Source organism: Chiloscyllium plagiosum, unplaced genomic scaffold (genome assembly GCF_037043375.1).
Source record: "Chiloscyllium plagiosum isolate Xiang-an unplaced genomic scaffold, Cpla_swu_hap1 HiC_scaffold_41, whole genome shotgun sequence".
NCBI classification, from domain to species: Eukaryota; Metazoa; Chordata; class Chondrichthyes; order Orectolobiformes; family Hemiscylliidae; genus Chiloscyllium; species Chiloscyllium plagiosum.
In genome coordinates, this window is record NW_028270179.1 from 39,826,172 (window position 1) to 39,853,474 (window position 27,303).

The following is a 27,303-nucleotide window of genomic DNA, read 5'->3' on the forward strand; positions in this document are numbered from 1 at the left end:
CAGAGGGGTGTCAACATCAGTTTTGATGAAAATGTAGCCGGACCCCTCCCAGTTCACTCCCACACACACAATACCATTCGGACTAAAATGCATTCCCTTTCAGTGTCACTCCACACGATCCCAAATGGTTCAAACATCTTCCAATGCATTCCCACTCTAAACAATCCAAATAATACGAACCCCATTCTACATAATCCACATGATCCGAGACACATCCCCATTCACTCCCATTCTACACATTTCCAGTGGACCCAAACTCCTTCCTGCCTACTCCCACTCTACACCAACCCAATGGACAGAAGTCACGTCCCATTCACGCCAATTCCATGTGGTGCCATTGGACTAAAACTCATTTCCGTTCAATCCCACTTAATGCAATCCCAATGGACCCAAGTCACTTTCCATTCACTCCCATTCTGCACAATCCCAATGCAGCCAATCCCCTTCCAGTGCACTCCCCCTCCACATAATCCGAATAAACGCAAACCCCTTTCAATTCAGTCTCAGTCTTCAAAGTCCCAATAGACTCAAAGCCCTTCCGTTCAATTCCACTCTACACAATCCAAATGGAAACAAACTACATCAAGTTCCACCCTAGTTGGAACTATCTCAGTGGACTAATCCACTTCACATTCCCTTCTGCTCCAAGCAATCCAATTGGAGTGAAACAACGATCCATTCACCACAAAGCTACATGATCCCAATGGACACAAATCTCTAACGATGTTCTGCAACTCCACACAATCCCATTGGGCTATGACCTATTCCCATTCACTCCCACTCTACACAATCCCATCCGGCGATAACCCTTTCCAATTCACTCCCACATGACACAATCCCATTGGACTAAAAACCAATTTCCGATCATTCACAGTTGATACAATCCCATTGGGCCAAAACCCATTCCTGTTCACTCCCACTCTACAAAATGCTGATGGGCACACCACCCCTTCCCATTCACTCCCATTCTACACAGTCCCAAATAACTCAACCCCATTCTCATTCAACCTCACTCTAGTCAATCCCAATGGACACAAACACTTTCCCATTCACTCCCACTCTCTACCATACAAAAGAAACCAAACGTCCTCTCGTTCAGTCAAACTCTGCAAAATCCCAATGGACATAACCCCTTTCCATTCACTCCCACTCCACATGATCCAAATGGACCACAAACCCTGACTCTCTCTGACTCTAATCCCAACAGTGCGAAATCCCACTCTACACAATCTCAACGGGCCCTAACACAAGTTTGTTTCCTCCTACTCTACACAATCCGAATGAACACACACTCCTTCCAATTTTCACCCGTTCCACACAATCCCACTGGAACCAAACATCTTCGGTATCCCTCCCACTATTTACAATGTCACGTGATGCAACCCCATTCCCTTTAACAATCACTCGACCCAATCCCAAAACTCCTTGCTGTTCACTTCCACTCTGCACGTTCCCATCGACCAAAACACATTCCCGTTCAGTCCCACTCTTCATAATCCCAAAAGACTCAAATCCCTTCCAATCCATTCCCATTCTGCATAATAAGAATGAACCCAAACACTTTCTCTATACACACCCCTACCCATTTTCCTCAATCTATCTTTTTCGTGGATATTATTATGTTCCTGGGGAAATTAAGCTGATCTCTGACCAGCTGTTGAACCAATGTATCACAACATAATTTGTCCTGTACTCAGATTCCCCCATTGTCACCAATTTCTTAAAGTCGCCTATACTTTTAAGCGTAATTGCACCAGGACACTTTTCTTTCCTTTACCTACCATGCCCGTCATTTACAGCCCCACAGCACTCTACAAGCTCGCTGACCGAGTGTGCCCGTGAAGACAGATCACATGGAACAGGCTAAATGCACAGTTAGATTTATTGAGAAAGTGAAAGATTATACAAATCCACCTTTTCCTGCATTGAGCTGCTTGCGCGGTTGAAAAAGCCTTCAAAGCGTTTTGATGTAATGGCATAGAGCTTCCCACGTTGTACAGGGCTTACAATGCTACAATCATGATAGCGAGGATACAGTCCGGGAAAGACACTGTCGGAGGTAAAGGTCAGGGGAATTAGATCATGGGGAATGGCGATTTGGAACTGGTATTGGGCAAGTGTGGGTTGAGAAGGAGGGTGTGGACGGTTGCATCCACGGCAGTGGTGAAGGGAACACTGCCAGGGCCGGGCATGTAATTTTGGCAGGTGGCGCCACCTAGGTGGGGGCCGCAGGTGAAGTTGTAGTCGTAGGTCACCTTGCCATAGCTGAGATAGCAGACCTTGCCATGGGTGCCGGAGATCAGTCTGACCTGGCACTTGCCCAGGAGGTCATTGCTTGTTATGACATCCTCATCCCAGACCCCGATGCTCAGATTGTTCCCGCTATCGGCCTTGACCTGGCCAAGGTCCAGCTTGGCGTTCCACTTGGGGTTGTTGTTGCCTGAGATCACGGAGGTCCTGGCCTGTGCCTGGCCGTACATGCCCACCAAGTAGCCGTCGGTGCCCGAGAAGACGTCCCCCCCAGAGGTCCCGGCCCAGCTTGATGGTGACCATCAGGCGACACAGCCCCTTCCCCTTGGAGCAGCAGTTCCGGTCAACACAACTGTCCGCACGGCACAGGCAGGAGCAGGGTTGGCGCGGGTCGGGGTAGGACCCGTGAGGGCACCGAGGGCCCTCACCGCAGTTCTGGGAGATGGCATTGCCCGTGATGTAGTTGCTGATGTAGCGCTGCAGGATCTTCTTCCTGGGGTCGCCAGAGGGTAGCAGGTGGTGGAGCGGCTCCAGGGCGTAGCGCACAAGGCCCGGGTGGGTGGGTAGGCTCTCCGTCCAGCGTGCAAAGGCCGAGCCGTCCCTGGAGAAGAAGAGGTCCACCCCCTGTCGGGTCCGGCCCCCCCGTCACCCACGTCTCCCGGTCGCTGAAGGCCTGGTGGAAGTTGCTGTGCTTCATGGAGCACGCCTTCTCCTGGCATCGCTTGTAGCCCTCCGAGAATTTGGTGGTGAGGCCGACCGTGACACCAGCCTCCACCGTAAGGCAGTCCTTAACCTCCTCGGCAGTGTAGCCCTCATAAACTGCCTTGCACGTCCGAATAGCCGTCACGTCCTTGTAACGTCCGCCCAGCTGCACCGCTGTGAGGTAGTGGGTACCGTAGGTGGCCAACAGCTTCTGGTAGAGGTATGTGTCATTGCCAGCGTTGCTGGCTGGTAGACTAGAGAGGGAGCGTTGAAAATCAGGAGCCAAGAGGGGCTTGCCCTTCACCCGATTCTGGTAGTAGAAGCATTGGAACTGTTGACTGGTGAAACTGTAGCGATCGCTCTGGGAGTGGGTGGTGCCAAACTCCACCATCTTGGAATGGGATCCAGCCAGCACCACCTTGACAGCAGCTTTGCACGGACAGGTCCTCCCACCAGTCGTTGGTGATGGAGGAGCTGGCGGATTCTGCCAGCTTGGCCGGCGATCGGTAAAGCCGACTGGAGACTGAGTGCCAGCAGGAGCTCAGGGTGCGCCAGTCCATCAGTGAGACGGGCATCCGTTGGCGCACGTCATTCATCAGCTCATTTTCACAGAGAGTGCTGTTCCCGTTGGCCGTGCGCCAGGTGTTCACATCGATGACAAAGGCCCCCTTGGGCTGCAGCGTCACCACATCGTAGCCCTGCCCGGCCAGCCGCGCCCCCGGCACAAAACCGGCATGGCAGCACTCCGCAGTGGTGCTCGTGGTGCAGGCGCTGAGGCCACCCCGGAAGAGCAGGCAGAGAAAGAGAAGAGTGCCCTGTTTTGCATACCCAAATGGCATTTTGCTCCGCTGGTGGGTCCAACTGCGAATCTGCAACAGAAAAAGTGAATATATTAATTTGACAGATTTATGAGTGGCATGACTTCTTCAATGGTTGTTGAAAATCTCTTTGCTGACGTGACACATTTATGAGCTAATAAGTGTTGCAGTATGCTTTTGCGTGTCGGTTTTGAAAATCTGTTTTCTTCTTTTGACATATTTATGAGTGTATTGAGAGACTTTGTGTGGATTTTGAAGTTCTGAATGCTTAATTTGTCATCCTTCTATGCAATTCAGAGTATTTTTCTCTTAAATGTATGATGATTGTCTGAATGCTATGTCTGCAACATTGGTGACCTGTTAAGTGCATTATCCTATCTTCAACAACGTTTGAGCTAGATGCGTGCTAAACATGCCAGATGCGTGAGCTGTGAATAATTGCATGCTACTTAGGTAGATTTTAATGTTTATTTTGCTTAATTTGACATATGCATGAGCTGTTAAAGAATTATGGCATTTTAAGTGCGTGAGTCCTTTTGTTTGCTAAATCTGACTCGTGGGTAAATTGTTACGGCCAGAATGTAAACTTAAAAGTTTCCTTTTGCTCAACGTGACAGATTTATGAACTGTTCAAGACGTTTGCACTCTTCAGTGGGTGATGGGCATCTGTCTCCTTAATTTGACAGATTTATAAGCTGCTATGTGCATTATCCTATTTTAATTCGGTATAGAATATCTGTTTTGAACATCTGGCAGCCTTCTGAGCTGTTTAGAGCAGAATTCTATGTTAAATAAACATACACCGTCTGTTCACTTAATATGGCACATGTATGAGCCAATAGTGGCATTACGGCATTGTCTGTGTGAGTGAAAGGCTTTTTTGCTCAATCTGTGCTATTTTAGGTGACTCGTAATACTCTGTTTGCTTATTATGACATTTTTATGAGATGTAAAAGTGCATTCTCCGACGCTGAATGGGGATTGAATGTATGTGTGTGCTAACCATGACGAATGCTACTGTGCTTATGAAGTGAGCATTTAATTTGCTTAATTTGACAGATTTATGAGCTTTTCATTATGTTATTAAGATCTGCTCACAAGATCTGAAAAGTTTATAAGCTTTTACCAAAAAAACTATCCAGCATTATTTAATTCACCCATGGGATGCCAGCAGCACTGGCTGGCCAGCAATTATTGAACACCTCCAGAGTGGATGTTCAATGTCTTTTTGCTCAGTTTGACAGATTTATGAGCTGCTAAGAACAGTGTGGCATTTTAACTTCATGGAGAAGATCTGTTTGCTTAATATGACACATTGATCAACTGTTAAAAGCATTACAAGAAAGTGAGGACAGCAGATGCTGGAGATCAGAGTCGAGAGTGTGGTGCTGGAAAAGCACAGCAGGTCAGGCAGCATCGGAGGAGCAGGGAAATCCACGTTTTCGGCATAAATCCTTCATAAGAAATGATGGAGGGCTTATGCCTGAATCGTCGATTCTCCTGCTCCTCGGATGCTGCCTGACCTGCTGTTCTTTTCCAGCACCATACTGTCGACTCTGTTCAGAGCATTGCCCTAAGGTGAGTGAGTGTTGATGATGTTTGTGCTAACCATCACAGTTTTATGAGCTTTTAAGGGGAGTGTAGTGCTTAAACTATTGGGAGAGGCTGAACAGACTCAGACTATTTTTCATGGAGATGTCTGAAAGGTGACCTGAAAGAGTTTGATAAAGTCATGAGGGGCATGGATAGCATCAATAGACATGGTATTTTCCCTGACGTGAGGGGGTCCAGAATTGGAGGTTCATAAGTTTAAGGTGAGAGGGGAAGATTTAAAAGGGGCCTGAGGCACAAATGTTTCACGCAGACGGTGGGTGCATGCCTGGAATGTGAAAGTGGTGGAGTATGGGATAAGTTTAATATTTAAAATGCATCTGGATGGCTATTGAAATGGAAGGGTTTGGATGCATATGGCCAATTATTGGCAAATTGTACTAGATTATTTGGGATATCTGGTCAGACTGGGAAAGTTGGATCATAGGTTTGTTTCTGCGCTGTCGATGTTTATGACTCCACGAGTCACACTGGATGTTTAAAGCCAGTTTGCTTACTTTGATAGATTTATGAGCTGTTCAAAGCTGTATGACATTTTAAGTGTCAATTGAAGACCTGTTTGCTAAATCTCACAGATTTAGATACTATTATGGACAGAATGATAACTTTAATTTCGTGTAGATGGACCATTCGTTTAATATGATTTGAACCCCTCGATTAGATTCCTATCTGGAACTCACTCCTGGGAGTCTTCTGTCAATATATAAACCAATCTGAACATCTCGATTGCATTTCAGTCTGTAACGCAGTTGCAGTTATCTCTTCTTCCACAGATTTCAGTCTGGGCATCACTCTCGGGTACCTGTTAGTCTATGTATAAACGTTGCCGAATCCCTCAATTAGAGTCCAGTCTGTACATCACTCCAGGTTACCTGTTTCTCTGCATATCAACCATGCCAAATTCCTCCATTAGATTCCAGTACGTAAACCACCATGAACCCCTTGAAAGCAATTCAGTCTGTAACTCACTCTCTGGAGTCTGTATTCGATATAAAAAGGTAACTTGATCACCTCGATGAGATTCCAGTTTGCAACCCACTCCCAAAGACCTATTATTCTGCAGTGAAAAGACCCTTGGTTATATTCCAGTCTGTAACTCACTCCCAGGTATCTGTTATTCGATATTTAAATCGTCATAAATCGCAGCATTATGTTCCTACCAGTAAAAGAAAGATGCACCCAGGCATCTGTTATCTCATTTTAAACCATCCTGAACGTATCTACTAAATCCCAGTCTGCAACTCGCTCCCGGTATCTGTTATTATACATATAAACCACCCCAAACCCACCGATCGGATTCCAGTCTGTAACTCGCTCCCGGGTATCTGTTAGTCTGTATATAAACCACCCCAAACCCACCGATCGGATTCCAGTCTGTAACTCGCTCCCGGGTATCTGTTATTATACATATAAACCACCCCAAACACACCGATCGGATTCCAGTCTGTAACTCGCTCCCGGGTATCTGTTATTATACATATAAACCACCCCAAACCCACCGATCGGATTCCAGTCTGTAACTCGCTCCCGGGTATCTGTTAGTCTGTATATAAACCACCCCAAACCCACCGATCGGATTCCAGTCTGTAACTCGCTCCCGGGTATCTGTTATTATACATATAAACCACCCCAAACACACAGATCGGATTCCAGTCTGTAACTCCCTCCCGGGTATCTGTTATTATACATATAAACCACCCCAAACCCACCGATCGGATTCCAGTCTGTAACTCGCTCCCGAGTATCTGTTATTATACATATAAACCACCCCAAACACACAGATCGGATTCCAGTCTGTAACTCGCTCCCGAGTATCTGTTATTATACATATAAAACACCCCAAACACACCGATCGGATCCCAGTCTGTAACTCACTCCCGGGTATCTGTTATTATACATATAAACCACCCCAAACCCACCGATCGGATTCCAGTCTGTAACTCGCTCCCGGGTATCTGTTATTATACATATAAACCACCCCAACACACCGATCGGATTCCAGTCTGTAACTCGCTCCCGGGTATCTGTTATTATACATATAAAACACCCCAAACCCACTGATCGGATTCCAGTCTGCAACTCGCTCCCGGGTATCTGTTATTATACATATAAACCACCCCAACACACCGATCGGATTCCAGTCTGCAACTCGATCTCGGGTATCTGTTATTATACATATAAACCACCCCAAACACACCGATCGGATTCCAGTCTGTAACTCCCTCCCGGGTATCTGTTATTCTGTATATAAACCACCCCAAACCCACCGATCGGATTCCAGTCTGTAACTCACTCCCGGGTATCTGTTATTATACATATAAACCACCTCAAACACACCGATCGGATTCCAGTCTGCAACTCACTCCCGGGTATCTGTTATTATACATATAAACCACCTCAAACACACCGATCTGATTCCAGTCTGTAACTCCCTCCCGGGTATCTGTTATTATACATATAAAACACCCCAAAACCCACCGATCGGATTCCAGTCTGTAACTCACTCCCGGGTATCTGTTATTATACATATAAACCACCCCAAACACACCGATCGGATTCCAGTCTGTAACTCGCTCCGGGGTATCTGTTATTATACATATAAACCACCCCAAACCCACCGATCGGATTCCAGTCTGCAACTCGCTCCCGAGTATCTGTTATTATACATATAAAACACCCCAAACCCACCGATCGGATTCCAGTCTGGAACTCGCTCCCGGGTATCTGTTATTATACATATAAACCACCCCAAACACACAGGTCGGATTCCAGTCTGTAACTCACTCCTGGACATTTGTTATTCGATATAGCATATTGAAAATTTTAGTTAGAATCCAGTCTGTAACTTACTTCTAAGTCTGTGTTATTTTAAACTACGCTGAACGGGTCGATTAAATTTCAAGCTGTAACTGAATAGTGTGGATCTGTTACTCTACGTATAAACAAGACTGAAACTCTTTATTAAATTCAAGTCTGTAACTCAATCCCAGGTATCTTTAATTCTATAATTAAATCTTCGCAAATCCCTGGATTAGATTCCAGCCTGTAAATCATTCCCAGCTATCTGTTATTGCATGTTTGAACTTTTACCAAACCCCTCGGTTAGATTCCATCCTGCATAACACTTGCAGATATGTCTTATTTGACGTACAAAACACCCGAACCCCTTCGATTACATTCCTGTCAGTAACTCGCTCCCGGGTATCTGATATTCTATATCTAAACAACCCTGAATGCCTCAATTAAACTTCAGTCTGTAACTCACTCCGAGGTATCTGGCAATCTGTATATAAACCAGGTCCAACCCCTCAATTAGAATCCAGTCTGTACCTCACTCCTGGGTATCTGTATATAAACGATCCTGAATCCCACTGTAAGTAATCTAATCTAATCTAATCTAATCTAATATAGTTTCCAGTCTGTAACTCACTCCCACTATCTGTCATTCTACATATAATACAGCACATATCCATGGATTGTTTTTCAGTCTGTGAAGCAGTCCCAGGTATGTGTCATTCTATGCTTAAACCACCCTGATCCCCTCGATTGGATTCCAGTCTCTAACTCACTCCCAGACCACTATTATTCTATTTGTAAACCACTGTCAACCCTTGACTGGATTCCAGTGGGTAGCTCACTCCCAGATATATGTTATTCTGTATATAAACCAAACTGACCCATCGATTAAATTCCAGTCTGTAACTCACTCCTGGATACCTGTTCTTCTATCCCAAAAGAATCCCGAAAAATTGAATTAGTTTGAAGTCTCTAACTCACTCCTGGGTATCTGTTATTCTTTATATAAGCCACTCTGAACCCTTCAATTATATTCCAATCTGTAACTCACTCCCGGGTATCTGTGATTCTATATATAATACAACACAAATCTCTGGATTGATGTCCAGTCTATGAAGCACTACCAGATATCTGTTACTTATTGTTAGTTTCCAGTCTGAGAGAAACTCCTGGGTTTGTATGTTTTTATTAGATTACATTACATTACAGGTGGAAACAGGCCCTTCGGCCCAACAAGTCCACACCGACCCACACCTCTAAATTTACCCCATACCAAACACTACGGAGAATTTAGCATGGCCTGCACATCTTTGGACTGTGGGAGGAAACTGGAGCACCCGGAGAAAACCCACGCAGACACGGGGAGAACGTGCAAACTCCACACAGTCAGTCGCCTGAGGCGGGAAATGAACCCGGATCTCTGGCGCTGTGAGGCAGCAGTGCTAACCATTGAGCCACCGTGACGCCCACTATACAGATAGTACCTTGAAGGCCCTTATTAGAATTCGGTTTCTAATTCACTACCGGTTATCTCTTATTCTCTATATAAACCAACCCAAAACCATTAATTAGATTACTGTCTATAACACAATGCCAGGTATCTGTTATTCGATACATAAACCCCAATGAAACCAATTATTCTATTCCACTCTGGAACTAAATCCTGACTATCTGTTATTGTGCACATTAATGACACTAAACCTTTCGATTAGTTTCCAGTGTGGTATTTGTTATTCTATGTATAAAACACCACAAACCCCTGGGTTAGATCCCATTCCGTAAATCATTCCCAGATAACTGTTATTTCTTTTCTATCATCCTTGAATCTCTTGATTAGTCTGTAAATCACTCCTAGTTATGTATGACTTTAAGTTTAAACCACTCTGAACACCTCGATTGAATTCCAGTTTGTAACTCACTCCGAGACACCTATTATTCGGTATATAAGCCACCCTGAAACTCTTAACTCGATTCCAGTGGGTAACTCACTCCTAGATATGTTTTATTCAGTACATAAACCAACCTGAAACCCACGATTAAATTCCAGTCTGTAACTTACTCCTGGATACCTGTTCTTCTACCAAAAACCATCCTGAAAACCTGAATTGGATTGAAGTCTGTAACCCTGGGGCTCTGTTATTGTACACCCCAGCCCTCGATTAGATTCCAGTCTGTAACTTACACCAGGGTATCTTTAATTATGTACACAAACCACCCCAAATCCTGAACCAAATTCGAGTCTGTGTCTCACACCTGGATATCTTTAATTCTGTTTCAAAACCACCCTGAACCCTTCAATTATATTCCAATCTGCACCCCTCTCCCGGGTATCTGTTATTTTATACATAATAACCACCACAAATCCCTGGACTATTTTCCAGTCTGGAATTATTCCCGGTTATTTGTTATTCCATGTTTAAAAACCCTGAACGCCTCAATTAAATTCCAGTCTGTAATTCACTCCTAGGTATATGTTATTGTCTATATAAACCACCCGATTCCCTTGATTAGATTCCAGTATGTGACTAACGCTCAGTTATCTGTTATCTATACTTCAATGACCCTAAAGACCTCGACTGGGTTCCAGTAGGTAGCTCACTCCTGGGTACCACTTACTCTACATAGAAACCAAAAGAAAACCTTCAATTGTATCCAGGGTCTGCACCACACCCCCAGGTATCTCATATTCTTGATATAAAACATCTGAGATCCTCAATTAGATTCCAGTCTGGAGCTCACTCCCAGGAATCTACCACCCCGAATCCTCAATTACATTCCGGTCAGTAGCTCACTCCCGGTTCCCCATTATTTGATAGAAATAATATCTCCCATGACTCGATTTCAGTCTGTAATTCATTCCCAGATATGTGTTATTCTATATGTAATCCACCCTGAACAGTTCGAATGGTTTTCAGTCGGTAACTCAATTCTGGATATCTCTTATTCTATATTGAAACCTCCTTGGACCCATCGATTACATTCCAGTCTGCAACTCATACCCAGGTATATGTTGATCTGCACATAAACACCTAAAAACCCTCGATTCGAATCCAGTCTGTAACTACATCCTGGCTATCTGTTATTCTGTACATAAACCACACTAATCCTTTCGATTAGTTTCCAGTCTGTAACTCACTCCAATTACGTCTAATTCTTGGTTTAAAACACGACAAACCCTGGATTAGATTCCAATCTGTAATCCCTTTTTATCCCTCGATTAGATTAGTCTGTAAGTTATTCCGAGGTACTGGTGATTTTATGTTTAAACCATCCTGAGACCCTCGATTGGATTCCAGTCTGTAACTCACTCTCAGATTCCTATTATTCTATATATAAACCACCCTGAAACTCATGACTAGATTCCAGTTGGTAATTCACTCCCAGATATGTGTTATTCTGGACAGAATCCAACCTGAATCCTCGATTAAAATCCAGTGTGAAACTCACTTCTGGATATCTGTTCTTCCATCCAAAAGCCACCATGAAAACTTGAAATAGATTCAAGTCTGCATCCCACTCCTGTGTGTCTGTTATTATACATGTAAACTACCTTGAGCAATTCAAATAGATTGCAGGCTGTAACCCACTCTTGGATATCTATTATTTTATCTATAAACCTCAGTGAACACCACGATTAAAGTCAAGTCTGTAACTCATCCCTACATATCTGTTATTCCATATCGAAACCAACCCAAACTCCTCTATTATATTCCGGTCTGTAACTCCTTCTCGGGTATTTATTATTCCGTATTTAAACCACCCAGAACTCTCGATTACATTCCAGTCTGTAACTTACTCCCGGGTATTCTGCACATATAAATAAAAAAACATTCCTGGATTAGATTTCAGTCTGTAAATCATTCCCGGGTATGTTATTCCATGTTAAACTACCCTGAATGCCTCAATAAAATTCCAGTCTGTAATTAAATTCCAGGTAGCTGTATTTCTCTTTATCAACCACACTGAACCCTTCGATTAGATTCCAATCTGGAACTCACTCTAAACTGTCTGTTATTCTTCACATTAACGACCCTGCATACCTCGACTCGATTCCAGTTTGTAAATAGCACCTGGGTATTCTACATATAACTTATTCTGCGCATAAATCACCACAAATCCCTTGATCATATTCTGCGTCTGTACCTCACTCTCAGATTTCTCATATTATTTATATAAACCATCTGAAACCTACAATTAGATTCCACTCCTTAACTCATTCCCGGGGGTCTGTTATTCTCGATATAAACCACCCTGAACCCTCCGATTAGAGTCCAGTCTGTACGTCACTCCGGGGTTTCTGTTATTTTGGAAGTAAATCACTCTGAAGATTTTAGCTAGATACCAAACTGTAATCCACTCCCAGGTATTTGTTATTGTATATGCATAAAACATTGGAAACCCCTAGATTTGATCCCAGTCTTTAACTCCGTCCTGGGTATCTGTTATTCTGTGTAGCACCAAACCAAAAAACCTGCTTCATCTCTCTGTAACTTGAAACCTATCCTGAGCTGCTGATATCTTTCCCTGTAGTGGCCTTGCCCTACATTGTCCCAATTTCATGCAGTGCTTAGTTTGCACTTACCTCAGTGCAGTGCTACCTGCTGCTTCTCTCCGACCTCACACCAGCCGTGTCTGAGAGAGTGTGGAGGACAGCGTAGCCTATGTTTTATGTTGTCTGAAACATCCCACTGGGCCCCAGCCGAAACCTTATGCCTGAGTGCTGTCACGTTGGTCTGGTGTGACAGTAAGTGTCATATCTCCACAGGATGAGGTCTGTCGGATCGCAGTGTGTCAAAAATTCTCAGCACACTGTCCAGCACAAGGCTTGTGCAACTCTCCGTTTCTCGACTTTCATCTCCCAGACTGTGCCTGGCAAGTTCCCCTTCAGACCCCTCACCATCCCCCACTCAGTAACATATCGGCTGCTCCATCAGTGGTACTGCTTCAGATTCCTGCGAATTCCCCTCCTCAGGGGCATTGTGGGTCTACCCAACAGCACGGAGGCTGCAGCGGTTCAAGATGGCGGCCGCAAAAGATAGGGCACAGAGATGTGCAGGGAGACAAGGGAGAGCTAACTGGAACTGTGAGGAACGGAGAACTTGTGGTTTCAGTAGGACAACAACCATCCCCCATGGATGCAAAACCTTTTCCGTTAACTCCCATTCTCCACCATCCCAATGGATCCAAACCCTTTCCTGTTCATTCCCACTCTGTATCATCCCAACGTACCCAAAACCCTTCCCATTCGCTTCCACTCTACAGCATCGCAATGTTCCCCAAATGCCTTCCCATTCAGTCCCACTCTCAACCATCCAAATGGATTCAAAACGTATCCTATTCAGTCCCACTCTATGCCATCTCAATGGATCCAAACCTCTTTCCGATCACTCTTCTCTACACAATCCCAATGGATACAAACCCGACTTCATTCGCTCCCACTCTACACCACCCCAATGTTCTCCAAACCCCTGCCTGTTCACCTGCGCTCTACACCATCCCAATGAACCCAAACCGCTTCCCATTCATTACCACTCGACTGACTCCCAATGGACTCAAACCCTTTCCTGAGTACTCCCACTCTACACCATCCTAATGAACTCAAACCCCTTCTCATTTACTACCACTCAACTGACTCCCAATGGACTCAAACACTTTCCTGAGCACTCCCACTCTACACCATCCCAATGAACTCAAACCCCTTCTCATTTATTACCACTCAACTGACTCCCAATGGACTCAAACCCTTTCCTGAGCACTCCCACTCTACACCATCCCAATGCACCCAAACCCCTGCTTTCCCATCCCATTCTATGAAATTACAATGGACACAAACCCTATTGGATTGACTGCCGCTCCACACCGTCCAATGAACCCAAACCCCTTGCCGTTCACTCCTGTTCTCCACCATCCCAATGGATCCAAACTCCTGCCTGTTCACTCCCATTCTACCCCCATTCCTATGGAACCCAAAACTCTTCCCGTTCAGTCCCACTCTACACCATCTAATGGACCCAAAGCTCTCCCCATTTACGTCAGCTCGACACCATCCCGATGTCGCCCAACACCTTCCCGTTCACTCCCAATCTACCCCGTCAAAATTGACCCAAACTCCTTTCCATTCACTCCCAATCGACATCATCCAAATGTACCCCAAACCCCTTCCAGTTCAGTCCTACACTACACTGTCCCAATGGACACAAAATCCTTTCTGTACTCTCCCGCTCGACACACTCCAAATGGACTCATACCCATTCCCATACACTCTCACTCCGCACTATCTCAATGGGCACAAACACCTTTACATTCACACCTACTCCCAATCGGAGTAAAAAAAGTAGAGTTTGATTGTGTTTGTGTGTGGGCGTCGCTGTCTGGGCCCAGCATTTACTTGGCCATCCCTAGTTGCCCCACTTGTGAAGGTGGAGGTGAGCTGCCACCTTGAACCACAGCAGTCTCCACACTGTGGGGTCGACCCACAATACCCCGAGGAGGGGAAATCCCAGGATTCTAGCCCAGTAACACTGAGAGAACAGCCGATATGTTACTGAGTGGGGGAAAGTGAGGCGTCGGAGGGGGACCGTGCTGGGTGGTGATGTTCCACTGCACCTGTTGCCCCTTGGCCTTCTAGATGAAAGTGGCTGTGGGGTTTGGAAGGTCAGGTCTGAGGATCTCTGGTGAGTTTCTGCAGTGTGTCTTGCAGACTGGGCACCCTGATGTTACGGAGCATCGGTGGGGTTGGGACCGAAGGGATATGATGCTGCACAATTTGAAAATGGCCATTTGCTGTCAATAGCGGGAAGACATGCACCGCAGGCATCTGACTGACGGAGTGTTGCAAGTTCAGAAAGCAGTGGTAAATATGTGATAAACTGAACTGATAAAGAAATATCAGAGCCGCGCGGAAACATGGCCAGAGGTGTTGAATTCTCCAAACCAAATCACCAACCACAAGAGAAGCTGCTGCACCTCACAAAACACCACATCCCCACTGAACGCTGAAGTGGTTTATGGCGACCCCACTCTCTCTCACTCAGGGAGATATCGGTACACTGACTGGTGTCTCTCACTTCCCCCACTTTCCCTCTCTCACAAAGGGAGATATTTGGACACTGACTGGTGTCTCTACGTCCCATCTGTCTGTCTCAGGGCGATATCTGAACCCAGACTGGTTTAACACAGTACCCCAACCCCTCTCAGGGAGATGTGTGCACCCTGACTGGTGTCTCTAATCCCCTGTGTCAGCAGCAGGAGATCTGGATACTGACTGGTGACTCACACTCCACCCACTACCAGAGAGAGATATCTGTACATTGACTGATGTCTCTCACTCTGCTCATTCTCTCTCTCTCTAAAAGATATCTGTACACTGACTGGCATCTCTCACAATCCTCTCTTTCTTAAGGGTATATCTGGACACTGACTGCTGTCTTTCAATCCCCAAACTCTCTTTCTCAGCGGGATATCTGCAGCCTGATGGTGTCTCTCAGTGCCGCCTCTCTCCATCAAGGAGATAGAACATAGAACATAGAAAAGTACAGCACCGGAAAGGCCCTTGGCCCCACGATGCTATGACGAGGATTATTCCTCATCTAAAATGAAATAAGATAACGTAAATACCCCTCAATTCACTGCTGTCTATATGCATGTCCAGCAGTCGCTTAAATGTTACTAATGACTGAGCTTCCATCAGCACCGCTGGCAACGCATTCCATGCATTCATTACTTTCTGCATGTTTACTGATACGTGTGTACTGGCTTCTGCATACTGCTGTGTACTGATATCTCCCTGGGAGATAGGGAGAAAGGGTAGTGAAGGAGACCGGTCAGTATACAGATTTTTCCCAGAGAGAGAGAGAGAGAGAGAGAGTGAGAGGATACTGAGAGACAGCAGTCAGTGCACAGATGTCTCCCTGAGAGGGAGGTGGGGGAGTGCGGATGACAAACATCAGTCAGTGTAAACATATCTCGCTGAAAGAGAGAAGTGGGGCAGGGAACAGAGAAACATTAGTCAGTGTGCAGATAACTCTCTGAGAGGGATAGAGAGAGAAAGACTGAGAGAGAGTGAGTGAGTGAGAGAGAGAAGACTGAGAGATACTAGTTCGATTCCCGCCTCGGGCATCTGTCAGTGTGGAGATTACACATTCTCCCCGTGTCTATGTGGGTTTATTTCAGATGCCACACTTTACACCGACAATCCAAAGATTTGCACGCTAGGGTGAATTCGCCATGCTAAATAGCCCTTATTGTCAGGTGCGTTATTTTTACTAGAGTTGGCGGGGACGTTTTCGGCCGAAGGGCATGTTTCCATGCTGTAGGGAACCTAATCGAATTAATAAAAAGACACCAGTTAGTGGCCAGTAATCTCCCTGAGAGAGAGACAATGGATGAAGAGACATTAGTCAATGTACAGATGTCTCCCGAGAGAGAGTGAGGGGACTGAGAGTCAGCAATCAGTGTAGAGATATCCCCCTGAGAGAGAGTGAGGGAACTGAGAGACACAAGTCAGTAGTACAGATATCTCGCTGAGAGAAAGACAGACAGACAGACAGACAGATATTATTGAGAGAAACGAGTAAATGTGCAGATATCACCCAGAGAGAAAGGGGGTACTGGAAAACGCCAGTCAGGTTTGACAGGTCTCCCTGAGAAGGTGTTGTCAGGGAGGTGTCTGTACACTGATTGGTGTCTCTCAGTCCCCTCTCTCTCTCTCAGGGAGATATCTGTACACTGACTTGTGTCTCTCAATTCCCTCTCTCTCAAGGAGATATCTGTGCACTGACTGGTGTCTCTCAGTCCCCCCTCTCTCTCTCTCAGGTTGATATCTGTACACTGACTGGTGTCTCTCAGTTCCCTCTCTCTCAGGGAGATATCTCTACACTGACTGGTGTCTCTCAGTCCCCTCTCTCTCTCTCAGGGAGATATCTGTACACTGACTGGTGTCTCTCAGTCCTCTCTCTCTCTCTCTCTCTCTCTCTCTGGGAGATATTTGAACACTGACTGGTGTCTCTCAGACACTCCCCTCCCCTTCAAGGAGATATCTATACACAGACTGGTTTCTCTCACTCCTCTCTCTCTCTCTCTCTCTCTCTCTCTCTCTCAGGAACATATCTGTCCACTGACTTCTTACTTTTCCCTTCGGTGGGGGAGTTTTTTTTTCTTTTTGGGGTATAGTTTGGAGTTGAGAGGAGAAAGATTTAAAAATAACTTCAGGCGTTTTGTTTGTACAGTGTTTGCATCGTGTGTGATCTGAACGTCCAGAGGAAGTGGTGAATGTTGACACAGTTACAACGTGTAAATGTGTTTGAATAAAAGTGCATTAATAGGCAAGTTTGGTTGGATATGTGCCAAGCAGGCGTTGCTGGGACGGTTTTACTTTGGGATTCTGGGGTCAGCATGGATTGTTTGGGCCGAATGTTCTGCTTGCATACTCCATGAATCTTGAGGGTGCTCTCAGGCAGTTTCCAATCAACCCTCACTCTCAATGAGATATCTGTACAGGGACTGCTCTCTCTATCTCGAGGAAATAACTGTCCACTGTTTGGTGTGTCTGATTCCCCACGCACGCTCAGGGGTATATGTGTACACTTATTGATATGTCTCAGTACACCCTCTCTCAAGGTGATATCTGTACACTGACTGGTGTCTCAGGATCACTCTCTCTCTCAGGGAGATACATGTGCACTTTCTGGTGACTCACATTCCTCCATCTCCAAGTCATGGAAATATGTGTATACTAACTGGTGCCTCACGGTCCTCTCTCTGTCTTTCTCTCTGTCTTTGTCTCTGTCTCTGTCTTTCTCTCTCTCTCTCTCGCTCTCTCTCCCACCGTTCCGTCTCTCTCTCACACACTTTCTTTCTCCCACTCTCTCACTCTCCCTCTATGCCTCTCTGTCTCTGTCTCTGTTTTTGTCTCTTCCTCTCTGTCACTCTCTCTCTCTGTCTCTGTCTCTCTCTCTCTCGGACATATCTGTGCACTGACTGGTGTCTCAGTCCCTCTACTCTCCTTAAAGGAGATAGCTGGTGTCTGCCAGCACCCCCGTCTCTCTCAGGAAGACATCTGGACACTGACTGGTGTCTCTCAGAACCCCCCTCACTCTCTCGCTCAGGGACATATTTGCACACTGATTGGTGTCTCTCAATGCTCTCTCTCTCTCTCTCTCTCTCTCTCTCTCTCTCAGTGCCATTCCTGGACACTGACTTGTTTCATTTCCCTTGGATGGGGGAGTTTAGCTCTTTGGGATATGGTTTGGAATTGATAGGAGAAAGATTTAAAAATAACTTCAGGGGTTTTGTTTGTACAGTGGTTGGTTCATGTGTGATCTCAACGACCAGAGGATGCGGTGGATGTGGGTACAGTCACACATTGTAAACGTGTTTGAAGACAAGTGCATGAATAGGCAGGGTTGGAGGGATAAGTGCCATACAGGGGCTGATGGGTCTGGTTTTCGTTGGGATTCTGGGTTCAGCATGTATAGTTTGGGCCGAATGTTCTGTTCACATACTCTACGAATCTTGAGTGTTCACAGTAAGTTTCCTGTGAACCCTCTCTCTCAGTGAGATATCTGTACAGTGACTGGTGTGTCTCAGTCCCCCTCTCGAACTCTGATGGTACCTCAGCCCCATTTCTCTCTGTTAGGGAGATATCGGCACAATGACTGTTGCGTCTCAGTATAACCTCTAACCCAGGGATATATCTGCACACAGAAAGGTGTCTCTCCGACACCTCTCTCTCAAGGTGGTGTCTGTACCCTGACGGTGGTCTCTCAGTCTTTCTCTCTTTCTCTGGGGACATGTGCACACTGACTGGTGACTTGCATCCCCCCCTCCTTCTGTAAGATATCTGTACACTATCTGGTGTCTCTCAGCTCCCCCTCGCCCTCTATCAGGGAGATGTCTGTACACTGACACATTTTCCTTCCACCATTCTATGTCATGGCGATATCCTCTCTCTGTCTCTGTCTCAGTCACCCACCCTCTCTCCCTCTCTCTCTGTCTCTCTCTCTCTCTGGCACTCTCTCTCTCTTGCAGGAAGATACGTGTACACTGACTGCTGTCTCACTGCAAAGTCCCCTCCCCCACCCGCCGAGGGACATATCTATATTTTGAATTGCTTCTTTTCCCTTGGGTGTGGGAGTTTTTTTTTCTCTTTTGGGGTATTTTTTTTTAAATTACTTTACAGTGTGGAAACAGGCCCTTCGGCCCAACAAGTCCACACCAACCCGCCGAAGCATAACCCACCCATACCCCTACATTTACCCCTTACCTAACACTACGGGCAATTTAGCATGGCCAATTCACCTGATGTGCACATATTTGGATTGTGGCAGGAAACCGGAGCACCCGGAGGAAACCCACTCAGACACGGGGAGAATGTGCAAACTCCACACAGTCAGTCGCCTGAGTAGGGAATTGAACCCGGGTCTCTGGCACTGTGAGGCAGCAGTGCTAACCACTGTGCCACCGTGCCGCCCACAGATGTTTGGATTCTCTCCCAATGATGACCCCCAGTATATTCTGAATGTCCAGAGGAAGTGGTGGATGTTGGCACAGTTACAACGTGGAAATGTGTTTCAATAAAAATGCATTTATAGGCAAGGTTGGGGTGATGTGTGCCAAGAGGTAGTTGCTGAACAGGATTCCGTTGGGATTCTGGGGTCAGCATGGATGGTTTGGGCCTAATGTACTGTTCTCATACACTGCGAATCTTGAGTTTTCTCGGGCAGTTTCCCGTCAACCCTCACTCTCAGTGAGATATCTATACAGGGACTTTTGTGTCTCAGTACCCCCTCTCTGTATATCGAGGAAATAACTGCCCACTGTTTCGTGTGTCTGAGTCCCCTTTCTCCCTCAGGGGTATACTGTACACTTACTGCTGTGTCTCAGTGCAACCTCTCACTAAGGGAGTTATCTGCACACTAAATGGTGTCTCTCAGTCCCCTCTCTCTCTCTCTCTCTCTCTCAAGTTGGTATCTGTACACTGACTGGTGTCTCTTAGTCCTTCTCTCTCTCTCTGGTGGATATGCACACACTGCTGGTGTCTCTCGGTCCTCTATATCTCTCAGAAAGATATCTGAACATTGACTGGTGTCTCTCAGTCTCCCTTCACTCCATTCGCGAGATATCCGTATACTGGCTGGAGTCTCTCAGTCCCCTCTCCCTCTCTCCCAGGGAGATATCTATGCACTGACTGGTGTCTCTCGGTTCGCTCTCTCTCTCTCTCTCTCAGGTAGATATCTCAACACTGATTGGTGTCTCTCAGTAACCCCCCCCCCCCTCTCTTTCTCTCTCTCTCTCTCTCTCTCTCAGGGAGATATCTATACACTGACTGGTGTCTCTCTGTTCTCTCTCTCTCTCAGGTAGATATCTGAACACTGATTGTGGTCTCTCAGTCCCCCGACTCCTTCAGGGAGATGTCTGTACACTGACTGGCGTCTGTAAGTCTCTCCTCTCTCTCAGCGAGATATCTGTACACTGACTGGTGTCTCTCTGACCTCTCTGTCTCTCTCAGTGTGACATCTCTTCACTGACTGGTCTCTCTTAGTCCTCGCTCTCTCATTCTCTCTCTCTCTCTCTCTCTGCCTCTTTCTGTGGGAGATATTTGCACACTAGTGTTTCTCCATTCCCCTCTCTGTGAGATATCTGTGCAATGACCAGTGTCTCTCAGTGCTGTGTGTGCGTGTGTGTGTGTGTGTGTGTGTCCCTGTCTGTCTGTCTCTCTCTCTCTCGCTCTCTCACTGTCTCTCTCTCTCTCGGGTTTATCTCAGACTGCTTTCTCTTGAGGGGGGATATATGCACATTGCCCTCTCTCTCAAGGAGATATCTGGACACTGACTGGCGTCTCTCAATCCGCGCTGTCTCTCTCTCGCTCTCAGGGAGATATCTGAAAACGAGCTAGAGTCTCTCAATCCATTTCTCTCTCTCAGGGCGATATCTGTGCGCGATATGTGCATCTCTCATTGCCCTCTCTCTCTCTCTCACGTCCATATCTGTACACTGACTGGTGTCTCTTAGTCCTTCTCTCTCTCTCTGGTGGATATGCACACACTGCTGGTGTCTCTCGGTCCTCTATATCTCTCAGAAAGATATCTGAACATTGACTGGTGTCTCTCAGTCTCCCTTCACTCCATTCGCGAGATATCCGTATACTGGCTGGAGTCTCTCAGTCCCCTCTCCCTCTCTCCCAGGGAGATATCTATGCACTGACTGGTGTCTCTCGGTTCGCTCTCTCTCTCTCTCTCAGGTAGATATCTCAACACTGATTGGTGTCTCTCAGTAACCCCCCCCCCCTCTCTCTTTCTCTCTCTCTCTCTCTCTCTCAGGGAGATATCTATACACTGACTGGTGTCTCTCTGTTCTCTCTCTCTCTCAGGTAGATATCTGAACACTGATTGTGGTCTCTCAGTCCCCCGACTCCTTCAGGGAGATGTCTGTACACTGACTGGCGTCTGTAAGTCTCTCCTCTCTCTCAGCGAGATATCTGTACACTGACTGGTGTCTCTCTGACCTCTCTGTCTCTCTCAGTGTGACATCTCTTCACTGACTGGTCTCTCTTAGTCCTCGCTCTCTCATTCTCTCTCTCTCTCTCTCTCTGCCTCTTTCTGTGGGAGATATTTGCACACTAGTGTTTCTCCATTCCCCTCTCTGTGAGATATCTGTGCAATGACCAGTGTCTCTCAGTGCTGTGTGTGCGTGTGTGTGTGCGTGTGTGTGTGTGTGTGTGTGTCCCTGTCTGTCTGTCTCTCTCTCTCTCGCTCTCTCACTGTCTCTCTCTCTCTCGGGTTTATCTCAGACTGCTTTCTCTTGAGGGGGGATATATGCACATTGCTTCGTATCTCTCAGTGCCCTCTCTCTCAAGGAGATATCTGGACACTGACTGGCGTCTCTCAATCCGCGCTGTCTCTCTCTCGCTCTCAGGGAGATATCTGAAAACGAGCTAGAGTCTCTCAATCCATTTCTCTCTCTCAGGGCGATATCTGTGCGCGATATGTGCATCTCTCATTGCCCTCTCTCTCTCTCTCACGTCAATATCTGTACACTGACTGGTGTCTCTCAGTCCCTTGGGCGGGTTTTTGCTCTTTGGGGTACAGTTCGGAGTTGAGATGAGAAAAAATTAAAAATGACTTCAGGGGCAGGAAACCGGAGCACCCGGAGGAAACCCACTCAGACACGGGGAGAATGTGCAAACTCCACACAGTCAGTCGCCTGAGTCGGGAATTGAACCCGGGTCTCTGGCACTGTGAGGCAGCAGTGCTAACCACTGTGCCACCGTGCCGCCCACAGATGTTTGGATTCTCTCCCAATGATGACCCCCAGTATATTCTGAATGTCCAGAGGAAGTGGTGGATGTTGGCACAGTTACAACGTGGAAATGTGTTTCAATAAAAATGCATTTATAGGCAAGGTTGGGGTGATGTGTGCCAAGAGGTAGTTGCTGAACAGGATTCCGTTGGGATTCTGGGGTCAGCATGGATGGTTTGGGCCTAATGTACTGTTCTCATACACTGCGAATCTTGAGTTTTCTCGGGCAGTTTCCCGTCAACCCTCACTCTCAGTGAGATATCTATACAGGGACTTTTGTGTCTCAGTACCCCCTCTCTGTATATCGAGGAAATAACTGCCCACTGTTTCGTGTGTCTGAGTCCCCTTTCTCCCTCAGGGGTATACTGTACACTTACTGCTGTGTCTCAGTGCAACCTCTCACTAAGGGAGTTATCTGCACACTAAATGGTGTCTCTCAGTCCCCTCTCTCTCTCTCTCTCTCTCTCTCTCTCAAGTTGGTATCTGTACACTGACTGGTGTCTCTTAGTCCTTCTCTCTCTCTCTGGTGGTTATGCACACACTGCTGGTGTCTCTCGGTCCTCTATATCTCTCAGAAAGATATCTGAACATTGACTGGTGTCTCTCAGTCTCCCTTCACTCCATTCGCGAGATATCCGTATACTGGCTGGAGTCTCTCAGTCCCCTCTCCCTCTCTCCCAGGGAGATATCTATGCACTGACTGGTGTCTCTCGGTTCGCTCTCTCTCTCTCTCTCTCTCAGGTAGATATCTCAACACTGATTGGTGTCTCTCAGTAACCCCCCCCCCCCTCTCTTTCTCTCTCTCTCTCTCTCTCTCTCTCAGGGAGATATCTATACACTGACTGGTGTCTCTCAGTCCCCTCTCTCTCTCAGGGAGATATCTATACACTGACTGGTGTCTCTCTGTTCTCTCTCTCTCTCAGGTAGATATCTGAACACTGATTGTGGTCTCTCAGTCCCCCGACTCCTTCAGGGAGATGTCTGTACACTGACTGGCGTCTGTAAGTCTCTCCTCTCTCTCAGCGAGATATCTGTACACTGACTGGTGTCTCTCTGACCTCTCTGTCTCTCTCAGTGTGACATCTCTTCACTGACTGGTCTCTCTTAGTCCTCGCTCTCTCATTCTCTCTCTCTCTCTCTCTCTCTGCCTCTTTCTGTGGGAGATATTTGCACACTAGTGTTTCTCCATTCCCCTCTCTGTGAGATATCTGTGCAATGACCAGTGTCTCTCAGTGCTGTGTGTGCGTGTGTGTGTGTGTGTGTGTGTGTGTGTCCCTGTCTGTCTGTCTCTCTCTCTCTCGCTCTCTCACTGTCTCTCTCTCTCTCGGGTTTATCTCAGACTGCTTTCTCTTGAGGGGGGATATATGCACATTGATTCGTATCTCTCAGTGCCCTCTCTCTCAAGGAGATATCTGGACACTGACTGGCGTCTCTCAATCCGCGCTGTCTCTCTCTCGCTCTCAGGGAGATATCTGAAAACGTGCTAGAGTCTCTCAATCCATTTCTCTCTCTCAGGGCGATATCTGTGCGCGATATGTGCATCTCTCATTGCCCTCTCTCTCTCTCTCACGTCCATATCTGTACACTGACTGGTGTCCCTCAGTCCCTTGGGCGGGTTTTTGCTCTTTGGGGTACAGTTCGGAGTTGAGATGAGAAAAATTTAAAAATGACTTCAGGGGTATTGTTTGTACAGTGGTTGGTTCATCTCTGATCTCAACTCCAGAGGAAGTGGTGCATGTGGGTACAGTTACAAATTGAAAATGTGTTTGAATACAAGTGCATGAACAGGCAAAGTTGGAGGGATAAGTAGCAAGCAGGGGCTGGTGGATCTGGTTTGCTTTGGGATTCTGTGGTCAGCATGGATTGTTTGGTCCGAGTGATCTGTTCGAATACCCTATGAACCTTGCGTTTCCCATCAACCCTCTCTCTCAGTGAGATGTCTGTACAGTGTATTGAGTTCCCTCTCTCTCTCTCTCTCTCTCTCTCTGTTGGAAATATCTGTCCACTGACTTCCTTTTATCCCTTGGGTGGGGGAGATCACTTTTTTTCATTTTGGGGAATAGTTTGGAGTTGAGGTGAGAAAAATTTAAAAGTAACTTCAGGGGTTTTGTTTGTACAGTGGTTGGTTCGTGTGTGATCTGAACGTCCAGAAGAAGTGGTGGATGTTGGCACAGTTACAACGTGTAAATGTGTTTGAATAAATGTGCATGAATAGGCAAGGTTGGGGGGAATATGTGCCAAGCAGTGGCTGCTGGGACTCTTTTCCGTTGGGATTCTGGGACCAGCATGGATTATTTGGGCCGAATGTTTTGTTCGCATGCTCTAAGCATCTTGAGTGCTCTCAGGCAGATTCCCGTCAACCCTCACTCTCAGTGAGATATCTGTACAGAGACTGTTGGGTTTCAGTACACCCTCATTCTATAACTGTCCACCGTTTGGTGTTTCTGAGTCCCCACTCTCTCTCTTAGGGGTATATCTGTACATTTAGTGATGTGTCTCAGGGAGATATCTGTGCACTGACTGATGGCTCACATTCCTCCATCTCTTGTTCATGGAAGTATGTGTATACTGACTAGTTTCTCGATTTCCTCTCTCTGTCTTTCTTTGTCTATCTTTCTCTCTCTCTCCCTCTGTCTCTCTCTCTCTCCTCTCTCTCTCTCTATGCCTCTCTCACTTTCTCTCTCCCATTCTCTAACTGTATCTCTCTGTCTCACTCTGTCTGTCGCTTGCTCTCACTCTCTTCGGGGACATATCTGTGCACTGACTGGTGTCCCTCAGTGCCCTGACTCTCAGGGCCATACCTGGACACTGACTTGTTTCCTCAGTCCTTTTCGGAGATAGCTGGTGTCAGTCAGACCCTCGTCTCTCGAAGGAGATATCTGGACACTGACTGTTGTCTCTCAGACCCCCTCTCCCTCTCTCAGGGACATATCTGCGCACTGACTGGTGTCTCGCAGTGCCCTCTCTCTCTCTCTCAGGGCCAGACCTGGACACTGACTTGTTTCTTTTCCCGTGGATGTGGTAGTTTAGCTCTTTGTTTTGGAGTTGATAGGAGAAAGATTTTTTAAAAACTTCAGTGGTTTTGTTTGTACAGTGGTTGGTTCATGTGTGGTCTCAACGTCCAGAGGAAGTGGCGGATGTCGGTTCAGTCACAAATTGTAAATGTGTTTGAATACATGTGCATGAATAGGCAAGTTTGGAGGGATAAGTGCCACGCAGGGGTTGATGGGATTGGTTTCCGTCGGGATTCTGGGTTCAGCATGCATTGTTTGGGCCAATTGCTCTGTTTCCATTCTCTACGAATCTTGAGTGCTCTCAGGCAATTTCCCGTCAACCTCTCTCTCAGTGAGATAGCTGTACAATGACTGGTGTGTCTCAGTCCCCCCCCCTCCAGCTCTGATTGTATCTCAGACCCGTGTCTGTCTGTCAGAGCCTTATCTATACACTGACTGGTGTCTCACGCCCCACCCCTCTCTATTTAGGGAGATATCTGCACACTGACTGGTGACTTGCATCCCCTCTCTCTCAGTGAGATATCTGTACATTGACTGGTGTCTCTCATTCCCCCTCGCCCTCTATCAGAGAGATGTCTGTACAATGACTGGTGATTCTCATTTCCCCCTTTCTATCTCATGGAGATGTCTGTCTACTGACTGGTGTCTCTCAGTCCTCTCTCTGTCTCTGTCTCAGTCTCTCTCTCTCTCTCTCTCTGACTCTTGCAGGAAGATATGTGTACACTGACTGCTGTCTCTCAGTTTTCCCCACCCCCAACTCTCTGAGGGACATATTTGTACCCTGAGTTCCTTATTTTCCCTTGGGTGTGGGAGTTTTTCTTTTTCTCTTTGGGGTACAGTTTAGAGTTGATAGGATAAGGTTTACAAATATCTTCAGGGCTTTTTTTTGTACTGCGGTAGGTTCATGTGTGATCTGAACGTCAAGAGGAAGTATTGGATGTTGGCACATTTACAACGTGGAAATGTCTGAATAAAAGTGCATTAATAGGCAAGGTTGGGGGGATATGTGCCAAGAAGGCTCGCTGAACGGGTTTCCGTTGGGATTTTGAGGTCAGCATAGACTATTTCGGCCGAATGTACTGTTCGCTCACTCGAGGAGTCTTGAGTGCTCTCAGGCAGTTTCCCGTCAAACTCACTCTCAGTGAGATAGCTGTACAGAGACTGGTGTGTGTCAGTACCCCAGCTGTCTCTCTCGAGGAAATAACTGACTACTGTTTGGTGTGTCTGAGTCCCCCCTCCCTCTCAGGAGTATATCTGTACACTTACTGGTGTGTCTCAGTACACCCTCTCACTCAGGGGTACATCTGCACACTGAATGGTGTCTCTCCGGCACCTCGTACTCAAGGTGGTGTCTGTACACTGACTGGCGTCTCTCAGTCCTTCTCTCTCTCTCTCTGGGGAATATATGCACACTGACTGGTGTCTCTTGGTCCTCTCTCTCTCTCTTTCTCAGGTAGGTATCTGAACACTGACTGGTATCTCTCAGTCTCCCTTCTCTCCATCAGCGAGATATCTGTACACTGAATGGTGTCTCTTGGTCATCTCTGTGTCTCTCAGGTTGCTATCTGAATATTGACTGTTGTCTCTCAGTATCCCTTCACTCTATCAGCGAGATATCCATATGCTGACTGTGGTCTCTCAGTCCTCTCTCTCCCTCTCAGGGAGATATCTGTACACTGACTGGAGTCTCTCAGTCCCATCTCTCTCTCAGGGAGATATCTGTACACTGACTGGTGTCTCTCACTCCCTCCGCTCTCTCAGCGAGATATTTGTACACTGACTGGTGTCTCTTATTCGTCTCTCTCTCTCTCTCT

General features: G+C 46.6%; 1 pseudogene; it reads right to left on the reverse strand.

Annotated features, from left to right (window-relative positions):
• Nucleotides 1-1,987: 1,987 nt before the first annotated feature.
• Nucleotides 1,988-27,303, reverse strand: part of LOC148138243 (perforin-1 pseudogene) — a 54,569-nt pseudogene continuing 29,253 nt past the window's right edge.